The 20,982-nt window shown below is 38.6% G+C and overlaps 1 protein-coding gene across 4 annotated transcripts in view; it reads right to left on the bottom strand.

The window, feature by feature from the left end:
- Window positions 1-20,782, bottom strand: part of WDR17 (WD repeat domain 17) — a 71,027-nt gene extending 50,245 nt beyond the window's left edge. For all 4 annotated transcript variants that reach the window (XM_067468725.1, XM_067468724.1, XM_067468726.1 and 1 more), the window contains exon 1: window positions 20,656-20,782. The gene's annotated coding sequence lies outside the window, so the exon portion shown is untranslated. The remainder of the gene's footprint in view (window positions 1-20,655) is intronic.
- Between the last annotated feature and the right edge of the window lie 200 nt (window positions 20,783-20,982).

Raw genomic sequence — 20,982 nt, 5'->3', positions numbered from 1 at the left:
TTCTTTGTTACTATATATAAAAAGTCATAAAAATATTTTCTCTGAATGTAGAGAAATGAAAAAAATATTTTTAACGTAATGAACAAGACTGAAAAAATTAGGTGGGTTCATATATGTATTCGCCATCATTCATTACCAAATTTCAGGGTATGTATACGTTTAAGTAAAAATGACGAGATGGAAAGACGAGTCCTTCGTTGATTAGGTGAGCCCTACCTTAGTACAGATGCCATGTTCTGGGAGCCATTTAAGGATTTCCATGTTCACTCCAAACCCCTGCAGATCCCAAACATGTACTGTAGAGTGAAACCGCTTTACTTGATGGCTAAATAATTCAAACCCTGATATTAACAGCTTAGTAAAGGGGTGCTGGGGAGAAGCCTGAGCACTGTGAAGCACTACACAAAGCAGTGTCTGTAGCTTGGCAACTACAGTTCTTTGAGAGGTACCATTTGGATGTGTGAGAGTGCATTTTCTCTTTCTGCTCTATTATTTTTATGCTTTATTTCCATTTTATATCCCTCATAATAATACAATTTCATTAATATCAGTAAGAAAACCTGCTGTGCATAGCAAAATATTCTGCATTTATTCTCATTCTACGATTGCATCAAGCCATTGTCAACGCTTTCTGTCTGTCATATCACTCCAGGGGTAAATTCGCAATAGTGACTTCTGTGCTACAAACTTTAGATCTTCATTTTTCCAATGCTGCACATGCTTAGAAGTGAACCATTTATTGGGTTATATTGAGTATAAGGTTCACATTTAGGAAATGTTACAGTACAAGACTTGAGTCTCATCCTATCAAGCAAGAACAGACAGCCCTCTGTATCCACGAATTCAACTATATATGTCTCAGTTCTTGTGGGTTTTTTCAGGCTATATGGCCATGTTCTAGAGGCATTTCTCCTGACGTTTCGCCTGCATCTATGGGAAGCATCCTCAGAGGTGACCACACCTCTGAGGATGCTTGCCATAGATGCAGGCGAAACGTCAGGAGAAATGCCTCTAGAACATGGCCATATAGCCCGAAAAAACCCACAAGAACTGAGTGATTCCAGCCATGAAAGCCTTCGACAATACATTCAACTATATATGGCTTAACCTTCCCCCCACCCCGAAAATCCAAAAAGAAAACCTTGATTTTGTCATTTTATATAAGGGACACCATTTTACTACTCCACTGTATAGAATAGTGTGGTGGAGGCTCCTTCTTTGGAGGCTTTTAAATAGAGGCTGGATGGCAATCTGTCGGGGGTGCTTTGAATGCAATTTTCATGCTTCCTGGCAGGGGGTTGGACTGGATGGCCCATAAGGTGAATTCCAAATATGATTCTATGATTGTTTGATTCTATTTGGTACGAATGTCACATTGGATAGATGTTGGTTGCCTTAATGTTTCCATCAGAAGGAAAAGAGATGAGAACTGGGCTTTCTTCTGCCACTTATAAACCATATTGTGCTATGGATTTAGCAGAAATTAGGGGTCATATAACAGGATTTTCATGAGGAAACTGGGTGGCCCACGAGGTCTCTTCCAACTCTTATGATTCTACTGTGCATTTGAATCACAAGGAATTATAAAGCACCAAAATCAAATGCCAAACTAAACATGATGGTCGAAGTTTTGTGACCATAAATACTGATTTGTCCCAGTTACCCAGAAAGATGACAATGAAGTTCTAATTTTAAAAGCAGAAATACTATTTAAATAAATCTGAACTCCGCTACTTATAGCTTCTCTTCTTGGATTCTCTCTTCAAGTTTTTATAAACCCTGAATCAAAACCTGACATTGAAAGGGACCTCACTTGATGGGCAGAGAGTACTTTCTGCCACTGAAGTCATATTTCAATTAGCCCTCCTATTTGATTTGGTATTTACACATCTTGAAGGGATATACTCAGGTTTTGTTTGTGCAAATCAAATTCCTGTATTTTAAAAGTAATAATGAAAATGCTGCATTCCACATTGGTCTTCTCCCCCCCCCCCCCCCCCCAAATGCTAAACCTTCATGGAAATGCTTTGGACAGATTACACCTTTAAAAACCCAATATTTTCAAACAGTTCAAGTAGTAGTACAGAAAATCATGCCACATTTGAAACTAGCCCTTTGAAATATGAACCAAGAGATATGGCTCACATCTAAGTTTTTTCGCTAATAGAATTAAAAGAAACAGGCCAAGCCAATTTAAGCTGGAGCGAGTTTAATTATATTTGTTAAATCACATTATGTAGAAAACAAGTGATAGCGATCAAACGAATCCCAAGCCAAAAAGTGCTTTGGCATGCTGCTTTGAAACTGCATTGATTTATAGAAAACCAATTTCCATCATGAATCAGTAGAAATGAAAGTGAAACTAGATAAGGCCACAACTGGATGCCATAACCTTTAGAAAGAAGGTGAATAATTCAGACTCATTTTTTTCTCTTTTGATAGCCTTTACAAATCTAAAAAAAAATGTTTCTAGACATGACAACTGTACATATGGCCATCTAAAGATACACACTACATGATCAGGAGAGAAACCCACAGATTGAAGGGGGGAAAATACTTTTTGAAAATCCCCAAATCTCTCAGTCAGCAGCCTGACTCCTGGGAAATGTAATCTCCCCACACACACACAAAAATCAATTTTCAAATTCTGAAAGGAAGATCAAGAGCACAACCAATTTCTCTCTATCTCTCTGTTGTTGACATTTGATTTATGGGCTAGAGAAATGTGGAGTTGTGCTCCAGGAGGACTCAGTAGAAAAATCTAGTGGAGAGGTGAAATTCATCTTTGAAAATCTGGCATTTTCTCAAATACCTCAATTGTCCTCAATATTGCACACACTGACCAACTTCTTTTCATGTTTTTCTTAGCATCCCAAGAGCTGCCTCATAGGATGCTGGAATCCACATAGAATCATAGAGTGTGAAGGGGACTCATGGATCATTGAGTCTAACCCTTATTCAGTGCAGAATCTCCACCTAAAACATTACCAACAGGTAGCTATCCAGCCTCCTTTTTTTTAAGAGATCAAGAGATTTTATCACCCCTTGAGGCAATTGGTTCCATTGGAAGGCCACTTTTACTTTCAAATACAGTAAAGTCTTGCTTATCCAACATAAACGAGCTAGCAGAACGCTGGATAAGCAAAATGTTGGATAATAAGCCTATTGAACATCAAATTATGTTATGATTTTACAAATTAAGCACCAAAACATGTTTTGCAACAAATCGACAGAAAAAGCAGTTCAATACACCGTAACGTTATGTAGTAACTACAGAGGCTAATAGAGTGTAACTTGCCCAAGTGGTTGAGTAGGGATTCAAATCCTGGTTTCCAGCGTAATAATTCAACACTCAATACACCACTCTGGCTCTTATGCACATACAAAAACAATCAGTGTCAAACAAAACCACATGACATTTCTGCTGAGGGGAACACCTCATCGGCAGGGGAGTTGCATCACTTTTTCACCTGCTTTAAAGTAAGTCCATAAGAGGTAGCTGGAATTCAGCCAATAGGCAGCTTCAGCCCTTACCTCATCATGGAGGAGCATGAAGTAAGGCTTGTTTTGAGGGCTGAAAATCCTTGGATGGCCGCTGGACCGAATGACATTTCTGGCCAGGTGTTTAAAGACTGTGCCAATTGGCTGGTGTTTTTCATGTGATTTTCAATCAGTCAACAGGGGAACTATGTGACGATGATTGTTGTAGACTTTAGTTCCGCATTTAACACAATCCTCCCACGTAGACAGGCATGAAAACTTACGGATCTTGGATTGTCATATTCAATCTGTTCCTGGATTATAGACTTCTTGTCTGGACGTTCCCAAAGTGTTAGATTAGATAATCATACCTCTTCAGCTTTCACTCTCAACACTGGGATGCCACAGGATTGTGTGTTGAGTCCCCTGCCCTATTCTTTGTACAGACACATATGATTGCACTCCAATCCATCATAGCAATATCATTACCAAATTTGCTGATGGTACAACAGTGGTGGGGCTTGTCTCTGAAGGGGATGAGGTCGATTGACTGCCTTCATAGTCTAGGGACAATAATCTAGTTCTTAACATTAATAAGACCAAGGAGCTCATCGTGACTACAGAAAGACCAGAAATCCAGCCTTTGGTCATAAATGGAGACCAAGTGGCATGGATAGCCAGTTTTAAGTTCCTCGGTGTCACTGTTAAGGAGACTCTCACCTGGGCTACTCATACGGTAGTGTTAGTTAAGATAGCCCAGCAGAGATTGTACTATCTAAGGAACCAACAACTGAATGAAAAACTGCTGGTGACTTTGTACCGCTGTGCTATAGAGAGTGTCCTAACCTACTGCATCTGTGCATAGTTTGGTAACTGCACAGTGGCAGATAGGAAGGCACCCCAAAGGGTCACCACTACTGCACACAGAATCATTGGTTGCCCTCTCCTCTCTTTTATAAGTCCTTCAGCCTTAAGAAAGCTCAGAACATTGCTAAAGATCCATCTCACCCAGCATATTTTTTTAATTATTACCATCTGGCAGACAGTACAGAGTGACAAACACAATAACAAACAGACTGATAGATAGCTTTTATTCTAGAGCTGTAACTATTCTGAACTCCATGGTTTTGCACTGATGTTGTATTCGGGCTATGTGGTAGTGGTTTGAGTGTGGAGGTATGAATGTATTGTTTTTGTGATGTGTGCTGGGGAAAGCAATTAATTTCGTTGTACAATGACAATAAAATTATTCTATTCTATAAAATTACCAACAATTTCTTGAGTCATATGAAATCCCACATGCACCACTACATATAATATGAAAAAAGGCATTTCTCTTGCCTATACATTGCATATATGTAGCTGCAGCATGTATGTTTACGTTTTCACAGAAAATAGCGGAAGTGATTCTTCTGCCTGATCATTCCTAGCATGCCTCCCTTTGTTCCACCCTATTTCATTCAGGTTTTCATTTCATGGTCTGAAGAAACCCTGTTAAAACCATGTGGATGCTAATTCGGTCTGGATCCCATGAGACAGGATTAGATATAGTCACAAAACTCTATATATACTGCTTTGTGTTCTGTAAAGAAAAGCCAGGATAAAGACAGCTAAGAAAAAAAACTGTCCCCAATATAGTATCTTTTCATCACAGCTATAATTCCTAAATTCTTTCTAATCTATTGATTTTGTTACAGTCTTGTCTTGACCATTATAGCTTGCTGTGCCATTGGGAAAATAAAACAGATACAAAATAAAAGGCAGATTGTACCAACCGAAAGGATTTCTGAAGATGCATTTGTTGGGGTCGGAATTACATACAACTTACAACCAAATATTCCTTTTTTAAAAAATTCAGACAGCCCACTTCGCCAACCTTGTATTAAATACACATAAACAATTGTAATATTTATTAATTTTTGATAACATAAGCCTGTCCAATTTTAATGTCCCCCATTGAAGTTGTACAAAATTGCCATAGCAACCTGTTTCTTATTCAACAATGCTATGAAGCTTACACCATCTTTCTAATGAGCCTGAGTAAAAATTCTTTGTGAAAATGGATTAATATCTGTTTAAATTGTAAATTATTCTTAATTACTTCACACCTTCAGGGTTATTGCACTTAATTTCTTTCAATTCAACAAACAGACATTTTAAATAATAGTAAACACACAGCCACAGAGAAACAGCAGTATTTGTCAAGTGGTAGTCTACCTTTAGATCTGCACACTATACTATAATTACAAAACATTGTAGGAGAGGAATAATAGGTTTCATCTCTTCGATAAGTATTTCTGATCCAATCAAAGTACTGCAGTGCAAAATACAGATGGTACTTGAAACACCCAATAAAGAGAAGATGCAGTGAAATAAATACAGAGCAAGGTTGTTTTTGTAAAAAAAAAGAATCTTACGCTTTGTTGTCCTTCATACCAATCCTCTTCATCAAACCAATATGAAATACAGGTCATCCAAGCCATAGAGTATTTGAATTCAAAATGCTGAATTGATAAGTAAGCACCTGAATAATGCTCAGGCAATATGGATTCTGTGTGAAAATTTACTGAGGCAACACAGACAAGAGCTCTGCACTCTGCAAAATCAATTGCTCTGTAATGGCTAGACCCAAGGCCATGAATTTTAATAGAAAATCTGGATATAATTAAGGCACAAATACGGGGTTTACAAGAGAAAATGGGAATTGAAATATGGCTAAATATTAAGATATTGCACACTATCAAAATTGTTTAATGCTAAGGACTATAAAACATAAACATTTATCCGACTTTAATAGGGTTTACTCCTTAATAAGTGTACATACTATTGCACTTAAAACACTAATACACTTAAAACACTTATAGAAATCTCAAGGCGATTCCAGACAGTAGAAAAGTCCACACCAACCTGGGTTGGGGAAGACTGTAGTCTGCATACTGGCCACAAAAGCCTGCACTTTTCGTGGGCGTTGTCTACATATCCTTTTTCTTTCTTAAAGGATTTTTGGGGTGTGGGGAGGGGGTTAATGCCCTCACGGTTTTCCGGGCTGATTTAGCCCAGAAAATGTGAGGCTGCTGTATGGACTGCCCCCTTAGAAGTCCAGGACTTCTGAGGGGGCAGTCCAGACTGCGGCCATAGTGGGTTCGATCCATCCTTTCCAAGAAGGCGTGGAACAAACGCCTAGTGTACAACGCTACAAAGAAGGGTTTTCATCCTTCGTGGCAAATGAATTCGTTTTTACACGGGCATCATTTGGATCCCCCACTTGAAAATGCTGGGTGTCTAGATGCACCCTCAGTGGTTCTCACTGGTCAGATATCTGAGCTGACATACCTTATATACTTGTGTAAACATGTAGAAATTTCAGTCAAAAAGTCAACCCTAAAATAACTGGATCAATTTATCCATGGGTCAGTGTGAGTACAGTGTTCCCTCGCTACTTCACGGTTCGCTTTTCGCAGACTCGCTGTTTCGCGGGGTTTTGCCTCCCAGTTTATGAATGGTTGCCATTGCCCGAAATGGCATTCTAATCTCGCCTCCTGGCGCCGGGATTGTGGTGCAGCTGGCTGAGTGTCAGCTGCATTAAGATCACTCTGACCAAAAGGTCATGAGTTCGAAGCCAGCCCGGGTTGGAGTGGGATTCCAACCAATTGTGTAGCCTGTTGTCGACCTTTGCAACCCGAAAGACAGTTGCATCTGTCAAGTAGGAAAATTAGGTGCCACCTTGTGTGGGGAGGCTAAATTAACTAATTTATGAGGCCATAAAAAAGACTCCAGCAAAGCACTCCAGCAAAAGCATGCGGGGAATGCGCATGGTCCCAATCTTCAAGAAGGGAAAAAAGGATGACCCAAACAACTACCGTCCGGTCAGCCTCACGTCGATACCGGGCAAGATTCTGGAAAAGATTGTTAAGGAAGCGGTCTGCAAACACTTAGAAACAAATGCAGTCATCGCTAATAGTCAACATGGATTTATCAAAAACAAGTCATGCCAGACTAATCTGATCTCTTTCTTCAATAGAGCTACAAGCTGGGTAGATGCGGGGAATGCCGTGGATGTAGCGTACCTGGATTTCAGTAAGGCCTTCGACAAGGTCCCCCATGACCTTCTGGCAAGGAAACTAGTCCAATGTGGGCTAGGCAAAACTACGGTGAGGTGGATCTGGAATTGGTTAAGTGGACGAACACAGAGAGTGCTCACTAATGCTTCCTCTTCATCTTGGAAAGTGGAGTGCCGCAGGGTTCCGTCCTGGGCCCGGTCCTGTTCAACATCTTTATTAATGACTTAGGTGAAGGGCTAGAAGGCATGATCATCAAGTTTGCAGACGACACCAAATTGGGAGGGATAGCCAATAGTCCAGAGGACAGGAGCAGAATTCAAAACGATCTTGACAGATTAGAGAGATGGGCCAAAAGTAACAAAATGAAGTTCAACAGTGACAAATGCAAGATACTCCACTTTGGCAGAAAAAATGAAATGCAAAGATACAGAATGGGTGACGCCTGGCTCGAGAGCAGTGCGTGTGAAAAAGATCTTGGAGTCCTCGTGGACAACAAGTTAAACATGAGCCAACAATGTGATGTGGCGGCAAAAAAAGCCAATGGGATTTTGGCCTGCATCAATAGGAGCATAGTGTCTAGATCTAAGGAAGTAATGCTACCCCTCTATTCTGCTTTGGTTAGACCACATCTGGAATATTGTGTCCAATTCTGGGCACCACAATTCAAGAGAGATATTGACAAGCTGGAATGTGTCCAGAGGAGGGCGACTAAAATGATCAAGGGTCTGGAGAACAAGCCCTATGAGGAGCGGCTTAGGGAACTGGGTATGTTTAGCCTGAATAAGAGAAGGCTGAGAGGAGATATGATAGCCATGTATAAATATGTGAGAGGAAGCCACAGAGAGGAGGGAGCAAGCTTGTTTTCTGCTTCCTTGGAGACTAGGACGTGGAACAACGGCTTCAACTACAAGAGAGGAGATTCCATCTGAACATTAGGAAGAACTTCCTGACTGTGAGAGCCGTTCAGCAGTGGAACTCTCTGCCCCGGAGTGTGGTGGAGGCTCCTTCTTTGGAAGCTTTTAAGCAGAGGCTGGATGGCCATTTGTCAGGGGTGGTTTGAATGCAATATTCCTGCTTCTTGGCAGGGGGTTGGACTGGATGGCCCATGAGGTCTCTTCCAACTCTTTGATTCTATGATTCTATGATTCTAAGTACTTCATCAGTGTCGCAGATGGACAGTGAAAGCGACAGCTCCCCTGGCGGCCAGAAAAAGTTAAATAGCCTCTGTGTATGTCTGTATACGTTATATGTCAAATTGGCATTGAATGTTTGCCATATATGTGTACATTGTAATCCACCCTGAGTCCCCTGCGGGGTGAGAAGGGAGGAATATAAATACTGTAAATAAATAAATAATAAACAATGCAGTGTGGAAGGGGGTTTCACCCTCCCCCTTGGGAGAGAGAAATCAAATCAAGAGAGATTGCAAAGCAAAGCAGAGATAGCTAGCAAAAATAAGTGTGCGGTGCCTTTAAATCTCTCCTCGCTTCTGCCTAACCCTCAAAACGTGATATACATATATAGCATCTCTACTTTGTGGAATGTAACACCTGCGATAAGTTAGGGAACACCGTACTGTACGGTGAAACACCGTACTGTTCCCATTGAAAGAAGGAACATCCTCTTCAATGAGTAGAGTGGCAAAAGTTGAGTGCTTAGTCCATTCTGGAAGAACGTAAAAGGAACACCAAGCCCCTCTACTCTCTCCATCATGGCACTGCTTCTGGACTTTTGAATACCTGTGTAAAAAAATAGTGGTGCAGATCTGCTAGTCCCTGAGATGGCGGTGTTCCTTCTCCTATTCCATGGAATAACCCTCCACTTATCCATTGATAATATCAAAATCCTTAATTTTGGCCCTCAAAAATGCAATTGACTCATACATGATTATATATGATGCTTAAACAAAGCTTGGTCGATACTTTTAAGAGCAACAACACATTTACCTTCTTTATATTGTCTGCCATTCTGTTAGCCCAATCATAGCCAGTAGCTACACAGAAGAACATCTCAGCCATGGTTAAGGATCAAGTCTTCATATCTGTTCTCTAGCAGCCTGGCACCTATTTTATTCTTTCTTGCACAAAATAAATACTTCTTCATTGCTGAAGGCAATCCAGTGGCATCTCTGCTGTTATGCCGTATTTTATTGCACATAGCCAGGTGCTTTATCCTTGTTTCTTGCCCTGATGTCTTTAGCGGACCCTTTTTATCCTGATGTTTTTGTTAACATCATTTCCAGTTTTATTTTTACAATATGTCTTCTTGGGATCTATAGGTGAACGATGAGTTTTAGAAATAAAGAACTAAATAAGCTAAAAAAAAGTTTATTTGATAGCAGAACATAATAATTGATGGGAATGAATCATGTTAATTCTAGGTATTACATTCATGCGGAACTCTCCTCGGTTTCTGAGCCTGTTGCAGTCCAAATAAGCAACTGAACTAATCAATTTCCCTTGTTAAGCTATTCTTCCTTTTGTTTTGTTTTTTACTGTTTGTATCACATCACTTTTTGCCTTTCTTGCTTTGCAGGCTTTGGGCCATTTGGTTGCTTATCGTCTTTATTTACACCTTCCCATATGGTATACAAATATTGAGACAAATCGTCCTCAGCTATGTTGTTTTGTTTTGTTTTTTCATGTCAGGAGCAACTTGAGAAACTGCAAGTCACTTCTGGTGTGAGAGAATTGGCTGTCTGCAAGGATGTTGCCCAAGAGATGCCCAGATGTTCTGATGCTTTACCATCCTTATGGGAGGCTTCTCTCATGTCCCCACATGGGGAGCTGGAGTTGACAGAGGGAGCTCATCCGCGCTCTCCCCGGATTCAAACCTCAGACCTGTCGGTCTTCAGTCTTCCAGCACAAGGGTTTAACCCATTGCACCAGGAGGGGCTCCAGCTATCTTGTGATGCTACACAACTAGCAGTAGGTTATTTGGATTGTTTCGGTCATAAGTCAAAGGATAAAAATGTTGATTGAGGACTTAAAGAAGGGACATGCCTATGACAGAGGTATCCTTCCACTGTATCAATAAATATTGAGGGTATTCTTCCTTTACAGTTAAAGCAGTGGCTCTCACCTGCATCTATGGCAGGCATCCTTAGAGGTTGTGAGGTCTGCTGGAAACTAGGAAAATGGGGTTTATATATCTGTGGGATGTCCAGGGTGGGAGAAAGGTGTAAATGTTTGAGGTAGCTCTGAATGTAGCAATTGAAATTTTCAACAAATCCATTAAATGCTAATCAAGGTAGCCAATTGATACATTCACACTTGCCTCAAACAGACAAGAGTCCTTTCTCCCACCCTGGACATTCCACAGGTATATAAACCCCATTTTCCTAGCTTCCAACAGACCTCACAACCTCTGAGGATGCCTGCCACAGATGCAGGCGAAACATCAGGAGATAATGCTTTTTGAACATGGTCATACAGCTTGGAAAACACAACAACCCAGTGATTCTGGCCAAGAAAGCCTTCAACAGTCCCGCTTAGCTTACCAGATCAGATGGGATCTAGAGATCTTGGAGTATTTATACCTAACAATAAATCAGATAACTGAATGGGGGATATTTCTCAGACATATGCACTCAAAAAGGTTATCCTCAGAATTTGAACTCAACTGAGATTATTTAGGGCTTAGCAGAAGATTTTTACTTAGCACACCTTCTCTTGTTAAAAAACAAGGAATTCCCAACATTTTTCCAATTTTTCATCCAGATATTATAATTTATTTAAATAAAGTGTATTCAAATATTTTAATTCCATAATTAAGTTAAGTGGGGAATCCAGTATTTGTTCTTAATATAGACCAGCTTTAGAATGTAATCCCAGTAGTTTTCAAGGTGGGCAAGCTACCAATCCAATGTAATGCTAATTATTTAATTCTGCCATTAGCATTACCATAGCAATAAAATCTGTGATTAAATAATTTAACCAAAAACCCTTGTTCTGAGCATGCGAATCTGTATGGTGGCATCCACAATCTCTAATGCACCATTGCAGATTGTTTTTAATACTGTGGGTTTTTTTGTGTCAGGAGTGACTTGAGAAACTGCAAATCGCTTCTGATGTGAGAGAATTGGCTGTCTACAAGGACTTTGCCCAGGGGACGCCTGGTTGTTTTACCATTATGTGGGGGACTTTGCTCATGGGAAGCTGAAGCTGACAGACGGAAGCTCACCCCGCTCCCCAAATTCGGTCAGTGGTCCTGCCGGCACAAGGGTTCAACCCATTGCACCACCGGGAGCTCCTACATATTAATATGGCGATATAACCTCTGTATCATTGTCCAGTTAGCATTCTATACAAGGAATGAAAAGTTCAACTAGATAGTAACTAGACAAAGCTAACAGTTATTTAAATAGTTGAGAGAAAAGTAAACTTCACAAAAATGAAAAGTAACTATGAATCTGTAAAGGTAAGAAAATGTAAATATAACTGTCCTGCTTAGATTGTCAGAAGATCAAATGGTTTTAGTCTTGATTTGATTTATTTACATTATGTAATGCAGTTTGTCAGACTATTTCAATATCTGATAAAATCTATGATCATCTGTAGATTAATACCCAGAACAAGGAGTGCTCTCCATAAATCCTATTGCAAACAGTTACATTTAGTTACAAAACCACTATGGCATTGATGCAATCTTTAAGGAAGATTAAGGAAGAACCAGATTTAAGAAGAAGGAACAAACCAAGATTTAACACCCCCCCCCCCCCCCAAACACTGTGGAAACAGCAAATGTGTCTTCAGCCTCAATCTGATAAACTAGTTGCATTCACTTGATGCACTAGCTTGCGTCTGCAAATAATATTATTCTTATTATTTAAGACTGTAGTATCTTGAGCAATAGCCCAATGAGATACAACTTTTCTTGATTGTATCATATGACTGCACAACATATGTAGATCAATTCTATCTTTGTATCATGTAACTTGACATGCTGTCTGGAGGTTTTACACGTGAACATTTGGCTGATAAAAGTCCTGGATTGTTCGTTCAGTAGATCGTTTCAAGTCCATTCCCCACATCTCTTTCCAAGTGTTTGTAATATGGACATTAAGCATTGTGAGGCCACAAGTGCAAACTTTGCCATATAATCGGAGCTTTCACATAGTACATTTTTCAGTAGTTGCTGGATAGTAACTGGTTGTATGATTCCATCCTGCCTATAACTAAACTATTCCCAAGTGCCCCTAGATGTACACTGTTTGAATAATAAACTTACTAGGGAGATCCAAGTATCTTGGATACTGGGTATATTTACAAATTCCTCAGAGAGTACAACTCAAGAACAACAGGATATACTGTACAATGAAATCTTGCTAATGAGGTGGAGATTGGTTGCTCCTTGTATCTCTATAAGAATTTCGAGTTTTTTAAAAAATGGAATGGCTTTTTAGTCAAAGCACTAAGTATGTTTCAGCGGATTAATACAGACAGGATTTGTGGGGTGAGTCGCATAAGCTTGTTCAAAGCATGGGAAGCAGGATGAAGGTAGAAACATGCCCTGAATTCATAAAGAGGAACAGATGTGCTATGAGAAGACTCCAAACAAGACTGTGAGAACAAGCAGAGTTTACTTTGAAGTTCAGAAACATCACTGGCTTCTGCAGGACTATACAGTTAAACATTATTTGTATTTAACAATATTAAAATGGATCCTTGGAGTTGAGTTCACATGCCGCTTTTACTTTCCAGTTTCTTTTTAAAATAATCTTATTTTAGGCCATCTACACTGCCACAACAACAACAACAACAACAACAACAACAAATTTTATTTATACCCCGCCACCATCTTCCCAAGAAGACTCAGGGCGGTTAACATTAGGCCAAGCCCAAGTATTATAATCAAGCAAATAAAATACAAACAAGCAAATAATAACATCAAAGTAACATGCATACAATAGCAAAATATACAATAAAACAAATGCAAAATAAAATGTAAGAGGAATTAAAACACAGTGGGCAGGCCAAATGCAAGGGGTAAAATTTATAAAACCCTGGGTGAGATGGATAAATGGAGTAATGTGTTTGAGGGGAGACTCAGAAGGGGCGAACAATGGGGTTAAACCTTCACTAAAGGATGAGAGAAATGGCAGATCTACACCAGAACCGACATAGTATGGGGATTACCTGCTTTGAACTGAATTATATGGCAGTGTAGACTCATATAATCCAGTTTAAAGCAAATAATCTGGATTATCTACTTTGATAATCTGGATTATAAAGCAGTTAAGATCCAGTCTCAATATGTATCAAAGCCCACCACTCACAAACTACAAAAAGATGACTTCCAGCTATCTTTACTGCAGCTATATTTTATTCCTCAACAACTATCTCTCTATGTGTTGTTGAAGGCTTTCATGGCTAGATTCACTGGGTTCGATTCAATGCTAATCAAGATAGCCAATTGCAACATTCACACTTGCCTCAAACAGACATGAGTTCTTTCTCCCACCCTGGACATTCCACAGGTATATAAACCCTACTTTCCTAGTTTCAAACAGACCTCACAACCTCTCAGAATGCCTGCCATAAATGTGAGCGAAAAGTCAGGAGAGAATTCTTCTGGAACATGGCCATACAGCCCGGAAAACTCATAGCAACCCAACTATGTCTCTCTTTCTTACCTATAGATTACACTTCATCTATATATTTAACTCATATTAATTGATAAAACCAACAGCAATCACATCACCTGCTATTTTTCAAAAAGCCATTTAGGGGTTTCTAGTCTCAAAAATACAGGCAAACTCCCGGTTATGAACAAGATAGGTTCTGTGAGTTTGTTCTTAACTTGAATTTGTATGTAAGTTGGAACAGGCACATTTTAAAGTGTAACTCTAGCTATATATGTGTGTGTGTGCGTGTGTGTGTTTTGGATAGCATAGGGATGGGTTAGTACCCCTGTTCAAAAGATTTTACTACACTTTCTGTCCCTGTAAAAATTGGATTTTGAAAAATGTTGCTTGTTGTGGACAGACTGGCGAGAAAGATTCACTGGAGACACCTTTTCCCCATGGAAATTGTTTCAGGAGTGCATTCTCCTTTCAAGAAGATTTATCTCACTTGCTGTTGTCTCAGCCCTGTTCTTATCTATGAGTCACTTGTAAATTGGATATTTGTAACTCAGGGACTGTCATACTGGTCATGATCCAACAAAGCAGGTTTGATGATAGAAGGAATAGAACAGACAGAAATGAGGGACTGTCTGTATTCTTAATTATTTTTCTTTAATCAAAATAGACAGTCATTAGGTTTTGTCGAAGGCTTTCATGGCCGGAATCAGGCCCATAGCCAGGATTTTGTTTCGGGGGGGGGGGGGGGGGCTGAGTCTGAGTGAAAGGGGTCTACCCTAGCAAACCTTTTGTATTGTTACCCCAATATCCCCATGCATATGGGATATATTGAGCATGGTGATCAGATCATGATATGAATCAACATAACAGTTTAAATAATGTACCAGTAAGGCCTTCTCGCGGACCACCCAAAATTCTCGGGGGGGGGGGGGTGAAGCCCCCAAGCGTCGTTCCCCCCCCCCCCGGCTACATGCCTGACCGGAATCACTGAGTTGCTGTGAGTTTTCTGGGCTGTATGGCCATGTTCCAGAACTCACAGCAACCCATTAGGTTTTATTAGCTAATCTTGTTTAGTAAATATTATAATAGATTATCCACAAGTCCCCAAAGAAAAGCTCAATTTTAATCGTGCATATTAATGTTTACAACTTTTTACATCAAACTATAAATCTGAACCTAGTAATTTCAGCTATTTTATAAGTCCACGACATATGATAAAAGGACCTTTTCTACCATTTACATTTCAAACATACATCCAATGATCCTTTATACAAGTGGTTCGTAACCTTTAGGCTGCGGACCACCAGTGGGCTGCAAAGATGAAAATCCGGTCTGTGAGCCTCTTCCTCTTTATTTATTTTATTTCTACTTCTTTTGTGCTGCCTGCCACTCCTTCCCTATCACATATGTTCTGTATCAGAAACTAGAACTGATGTGGTCAATCCAATGCAATTTTCTGAATCAGCACCTAAACCGAATCTAAAGTTGACCAAAAACTGACTCATAAGCCTTTTGGTACTAATGTTGGAGAGTGGTCCTGGTCAAAGTGGTCCTGGTCAAAAAAAAGGTTGGGAACCACTACTTTATACTCTTAGATGTCATATTCCAACACATTATTTCATACAAAAAATCACTTTAAGTTTATATCCCAGAGTAAATTCCAAAGCATTTCACCACATTCTTTCCCATGTCTCCATGTATATGTTACGTCCAACATTTCTAGCCCATTTTATCATACAATCCTTCACTTCTTCAACTACCATCTCAAATCTTAATGAAAAGTTATGCATTCTACCAAATCATTTAAACAGAGTTGAGCAGTGACTCCCAAATTTGATTCTCCAGATGTCATAGGGCCCCTCCACACAGCCCTATACCCCAGAATATCAAGACAGAAAATCCCACAATATCTGCTTTGAACTGGGTTATCCGAGGCCCTTCCACACAGCCCCATATCCCAGAATATCAAGGCAGAAAATCCCACATTATCTGAGTGTGGACACTCAGTTCAAAGCAGATATTATGGGATTTTCCACCTTGATATTCTGGGATATATGGATGTGTAGAAGGGCCCTGAATCCACACCCAGATAATGTGGGATTTTCTGCCTTGATATTCTGGGATATAGAGCTGTGTGGAAGGGCCTTGAGTCCACACTGCCATCTATTCCAGTTCAAAGCAGATAATGTGGAATTTTATTCAGCTGTGTGGAAGGGACTCCAGACTTCAGCTCACACTTATTGTTTGTTTTCTGGAATAACCTAACAATTATTCATCTATATGTTATGTAGTGCTGGTTAGGATTTTACATTCAGAGCTCATTTTTCCTCCAACCTGCATACAATACTGTAAAAAAGACCAATGATCGAGTTAAAAGGTGCACATAAACATAGCCATTTAATCAATTGTGCCTTTTATTTGGGTGGCTGAAAAAGATATTTGCATTAATCATTATCTCACATACATTCAAGTTAACAAATTAAAAACTGTTAAAAATATCCTAATTACAAAAGTGTGAAGCACATGTAAACACTAATGCACACAAACCTGTTGGACTGGGGCAGATGAATTATTTTAAGTACTTGGGAGAAACTTTGCGTCTATTCTTCTTAATCAATAAACAAGGAAACCAAAATCAGCTGATAAATATGTAGACAGAAAGACATAAAATTGCGTGTCCATGCTCAGGAAAATAGGATTTAAGACAAAGGTGAAAGGTAGGGAACAACGCTTCCTCGGACTTAAAAGAATATAGGTTAAATCTAAGGAGATTAATGGATTTTGTTTATAAATTTAGTTAGCACCCGTGTTGGAGATACAGATAGCTAGAAGAGCTTCCTCATTATAAAGAGGAAAGGCTTTACTATCTGAAATATCTTTTTATGTTAGATTGCCCATTAAAAGAGAATGTCTTTGAAAGTTAGGATCATCTTTGGCATAGTGAATCAGATAAAGATTAAGAAAATTATAGTGTGATTTAATGAAATGACTAACCTATTATGGACTTTTTGTAGAAAGTTAAGTATCTGTTTTGGTAAACTTTGCTTTTGATTATTACTCCTGTTACATGATTTCTGTAGAGAGCACAATAATGTAGAAGAAAGAGATGAGAGAGGTATAAAATGATTATATGTTTAAATAGCAGCTGAAAAGAAGATGGTAAGCCACTTTTTCCCCCTTTTCTTTCTCTTATTCTTTTGTGCTGTCTGTCCTGTTTCTCACTTCCCTTTTTTACTGTATGTTAGCATTGTTCTATTGATGTCTTTTTAAAATAATAAATAAAATGGTGTTTTAAATCTTAAGTAAAATGATTTTGTAAGGAATCAATAAAAATGGGATTACTCAGAGCCCTTCTACACAGCCATATAACCCAGAATATCAAGGAAGAAAATCCCACAATATATTCTTCGAACTGGGTTATCTGAGTCCACACTGCCATATAATCCAGTTCAAAGCAGAAAATGTGGGATTTTATTCAGCTGTGTGGAAGGGGCCTCAACATCCATGTAAATGCTTACTCAATCAAGGAGGACACTTTGGCTAAGAATAAAGAATGGAGTTTGCTGTGTTTCTGTGCCTTCAGATTGCCCAGTGACTTATGACAACCCCATGGATTTCATACGGTTTCCCTCCTCTAAGAGCCCATATTTCTTGGCAAGACTTATTCAGAAGAGGTTTTCCATTGCCTTTCTTTAAAGCTGAGAGAATGTGACTTGATTCAAGATGACCTAGGGTGCATCCACACCAGGCATGAGCAAACTTCAGCCCTCCAGGTATTTTGGAATTTAACTCTTGGGACCCTTCCAGACAGGCCCTTTATCCCATGATCTGATCCCAGGTTTTCTGTTTATCCCAGATTATCTAGCAGTGAGGACTCATATAATATAGTTTAATATAGAAAACCTGGGATCAGATCCTGGGATATAAGGCCTTTCTGGAAGAGCCCTAAAATAGAGTCTATAGCACTTAGTACAAGCTGAGCATCCCTTATTCAAAATCCCCCCAAATTTTCCACATTTTTTGTCGGAGCGGGGATGGTTTGAGAAAGTGACATCTTTGCTTTCTGATGGTTCCGTATGCACAAACTTTATTTGATGCACCACATTATTTAAAATATCATTTGGAATAATCTTCAGGCCATGTTTATAATTATATAATTATATTAATAATATTATAAATATGAATAATCTTGTAATATAATATATTATATATAATATACATACCACAACTTATGATATAGTAAAATATATTGTATAACACTAATAGTATAACATACTGGTAGTGTATTATATATTGTGGTATAATAATATAGTACAATATAATAATATATAATAATATAATAATTGTATATTATATATTACATGTAATATTACTAATAATATTGCAGTACAGTGGTATAGTACAATATAGTGATACATAATACTAATATTGTGCTGTGCAAATAACATTATTGTACATAATATTGATACTAATATTATAATGTAATACTATATAATACTAATACAATATGATAATCTATAATAATATGGTAATATAGTAATACTAATATATTAAATATAATTACTATTGATAATATATAATAATATATAATGATGCACTGTTTTATTATGGTATATTTGTATATTTTAATTTGTAATGTTTTTGATTGTGAGCCGCTTTGAGTCTCCATATGGAGAGATGAAGCGGGATATACATAAAATAAAAAAATGTTTATAATATGAATATGAAACATACATGAATTTCGTGTTTAGACTTGGGTCAAATCTCCAAGATTATGCATATATATATATACTTGGGCCAGAGTAGAGAAGGGGAGCCAAAGTAGAGAAGGGGAGTTCCCCCATGTCTCCTTAGAGACATTTTTTGACACATTTGTATTGACGTGGCTCAATCCTTAAGTTGGGAGCCCCTCCCCCAGCAGCAATATAGTAATACATAATACTAATATTGCGCTGTGCTAATATAATACATTTTATACACATATAATATTGGAAATAACATTATAATGTAATACAATATAATACTACTAATAATACAATATAATAATTTTATATTTTATATTACATGTAACATTACTAATAATATTACAGTATAATGGTATAGTACAATATAGTAATATATAATACTAATATTGTGCTGTGCTAAATAACATATTGCATACACATATAATATTGATAATAATATTATAATGTAATACAATATAATACTACTAATAAGACACTATAATAATTATATATATTATATTGCAAGTAATATTAATAATACTATTACAGTATAGTGGTATAGTACAATATAGTAATATATAATACTAATATTGTGCTGTGCTAATAACATAACAATATTATATTGTTATATTATGTAATACAATATAATACTAATAAGACACTATAATAATTATATATATTATATTGAATGTAATATTACTAATAATATTACAGTATAGTGGTATAGTACAATATAGTAACATATAATACTAATATTGTGCTGTAATAATAATATATTGTATACACATATAATACTGATAACAATATTATAGTGTAATACAATATAATACTACTGCCAACCTAGCAGTTTGAAGGTAACGGCACTCCATGCAGTCATGCTGGCCACATAACTTTGGAGGTGTCTACTGACAACGCTGGCTTTTTGGCTTAGAAATAGAGATGAGCACCAACCCCCAGAGTCAGATACGACTGGACTTGTCAGGGGAAAACCTTTATCTTAATACATTATAATAATTATATATTTTATATTACATGTAATATTACTAATAATATTACAGTACTGTACAATATAATAATATATAATACTAACATTGTGCTATGCTAATAATTTAATATATTGTATGTACAAATAACTTGTAAGCTGCTTTGAGTCCCCTTCGGGGTGAGAAGGGTGACATATAAATGTCATAAATGAATAAATATGCAAATACATTGTATTCCATATATAAATCCAAAACAGTTCTGGTGTCAAGGAAGATAATAAGAGATACTAAACCTGTATTAACTAAATAAAATAGAATAAATTAGCTTTATTGTCATTTTCCTACTGAGGGCCCTTCCTCACAGCCCTATATCCCAGAATATCAAGGCAGAAAATCCCACAATATCTGCTTTGAACTGGGTTTTCTTAGTCCAGACTCAGATAATGTGGGATTTTCTGCCTTGATTCTGGGATAAAGGGCTGTGTGGAAGGGCCCTGAGAGTTCTCATTCAAAGACTAACCCTGCTGAGTTTCCTAGATCAGAAGGGATCTGGTGCTTGATTTAGGCTCTGAGTTTGAGTTTGGTTATTACTTACTTTAGTTAATGTTGGATGATTACAGGACTATTAGGAACCCAGTGGGCGATCTTGAGCAAATCATACACTCTCAGCCTCAGAGGAATGCAATGGCAAACCTCCTCTGAGTTATCTACAGAGCTCAGTGACAGGATCTATCTAAATGGAGTTGCCTTGAAGGCCCCTCAGTCCCTAGCACTGAGCCCTTGCTTCACAACCCCCAGGCGTGCTTCCCCCTTTGGCTCCCTACCTGCCCGAAGCGAGGCACTGGAGAGGAGGCGGCGGCCCTCCTTGGAGTCTTGGCAGGACTGACTGGCTGAAGCGCCAGAGCCGAGAGTTCACCCCGTCTCCATGGCAACCACCGGGCCCGCCTCCACTTCCCCCCCTCCCCGCCTTAAACGCTGGAGGCGGCTCCGCACGCGCCCCCCTCGAGGGGGAGGCCTTCCCAAGCTGGTGACGTCACCGCCAAAAGCGCCGACGGATTGGCGGAGCCGAGGCAGGATGAATCTCCATGGCAACTGGAGATGAGAGAGAGGGAGAAAGAAAGAGAGGGCGAGAGAGACTCGAAGGAAAACAG

The sequence above is a fragment of the Anolis sagrei genome, chromosome 5, assembly GCF_037176765.1.
Source record: "Anolis sagrei isolate rAnoSag1 chromosome 5, rAnoSag1.mat, whole genome shotgun sequence".
Classification (NCBI taxonomy): Eukaryota; Metazoa; Chordata; class Lepidosauria; order Squamata; family Dactyloidae; genus Anolis; species Anolis sagrei.
Note: the sequence above shows the minus strand (reverse complement) of the source record. Positions and strands in the feature narration are given on the sequence as shown.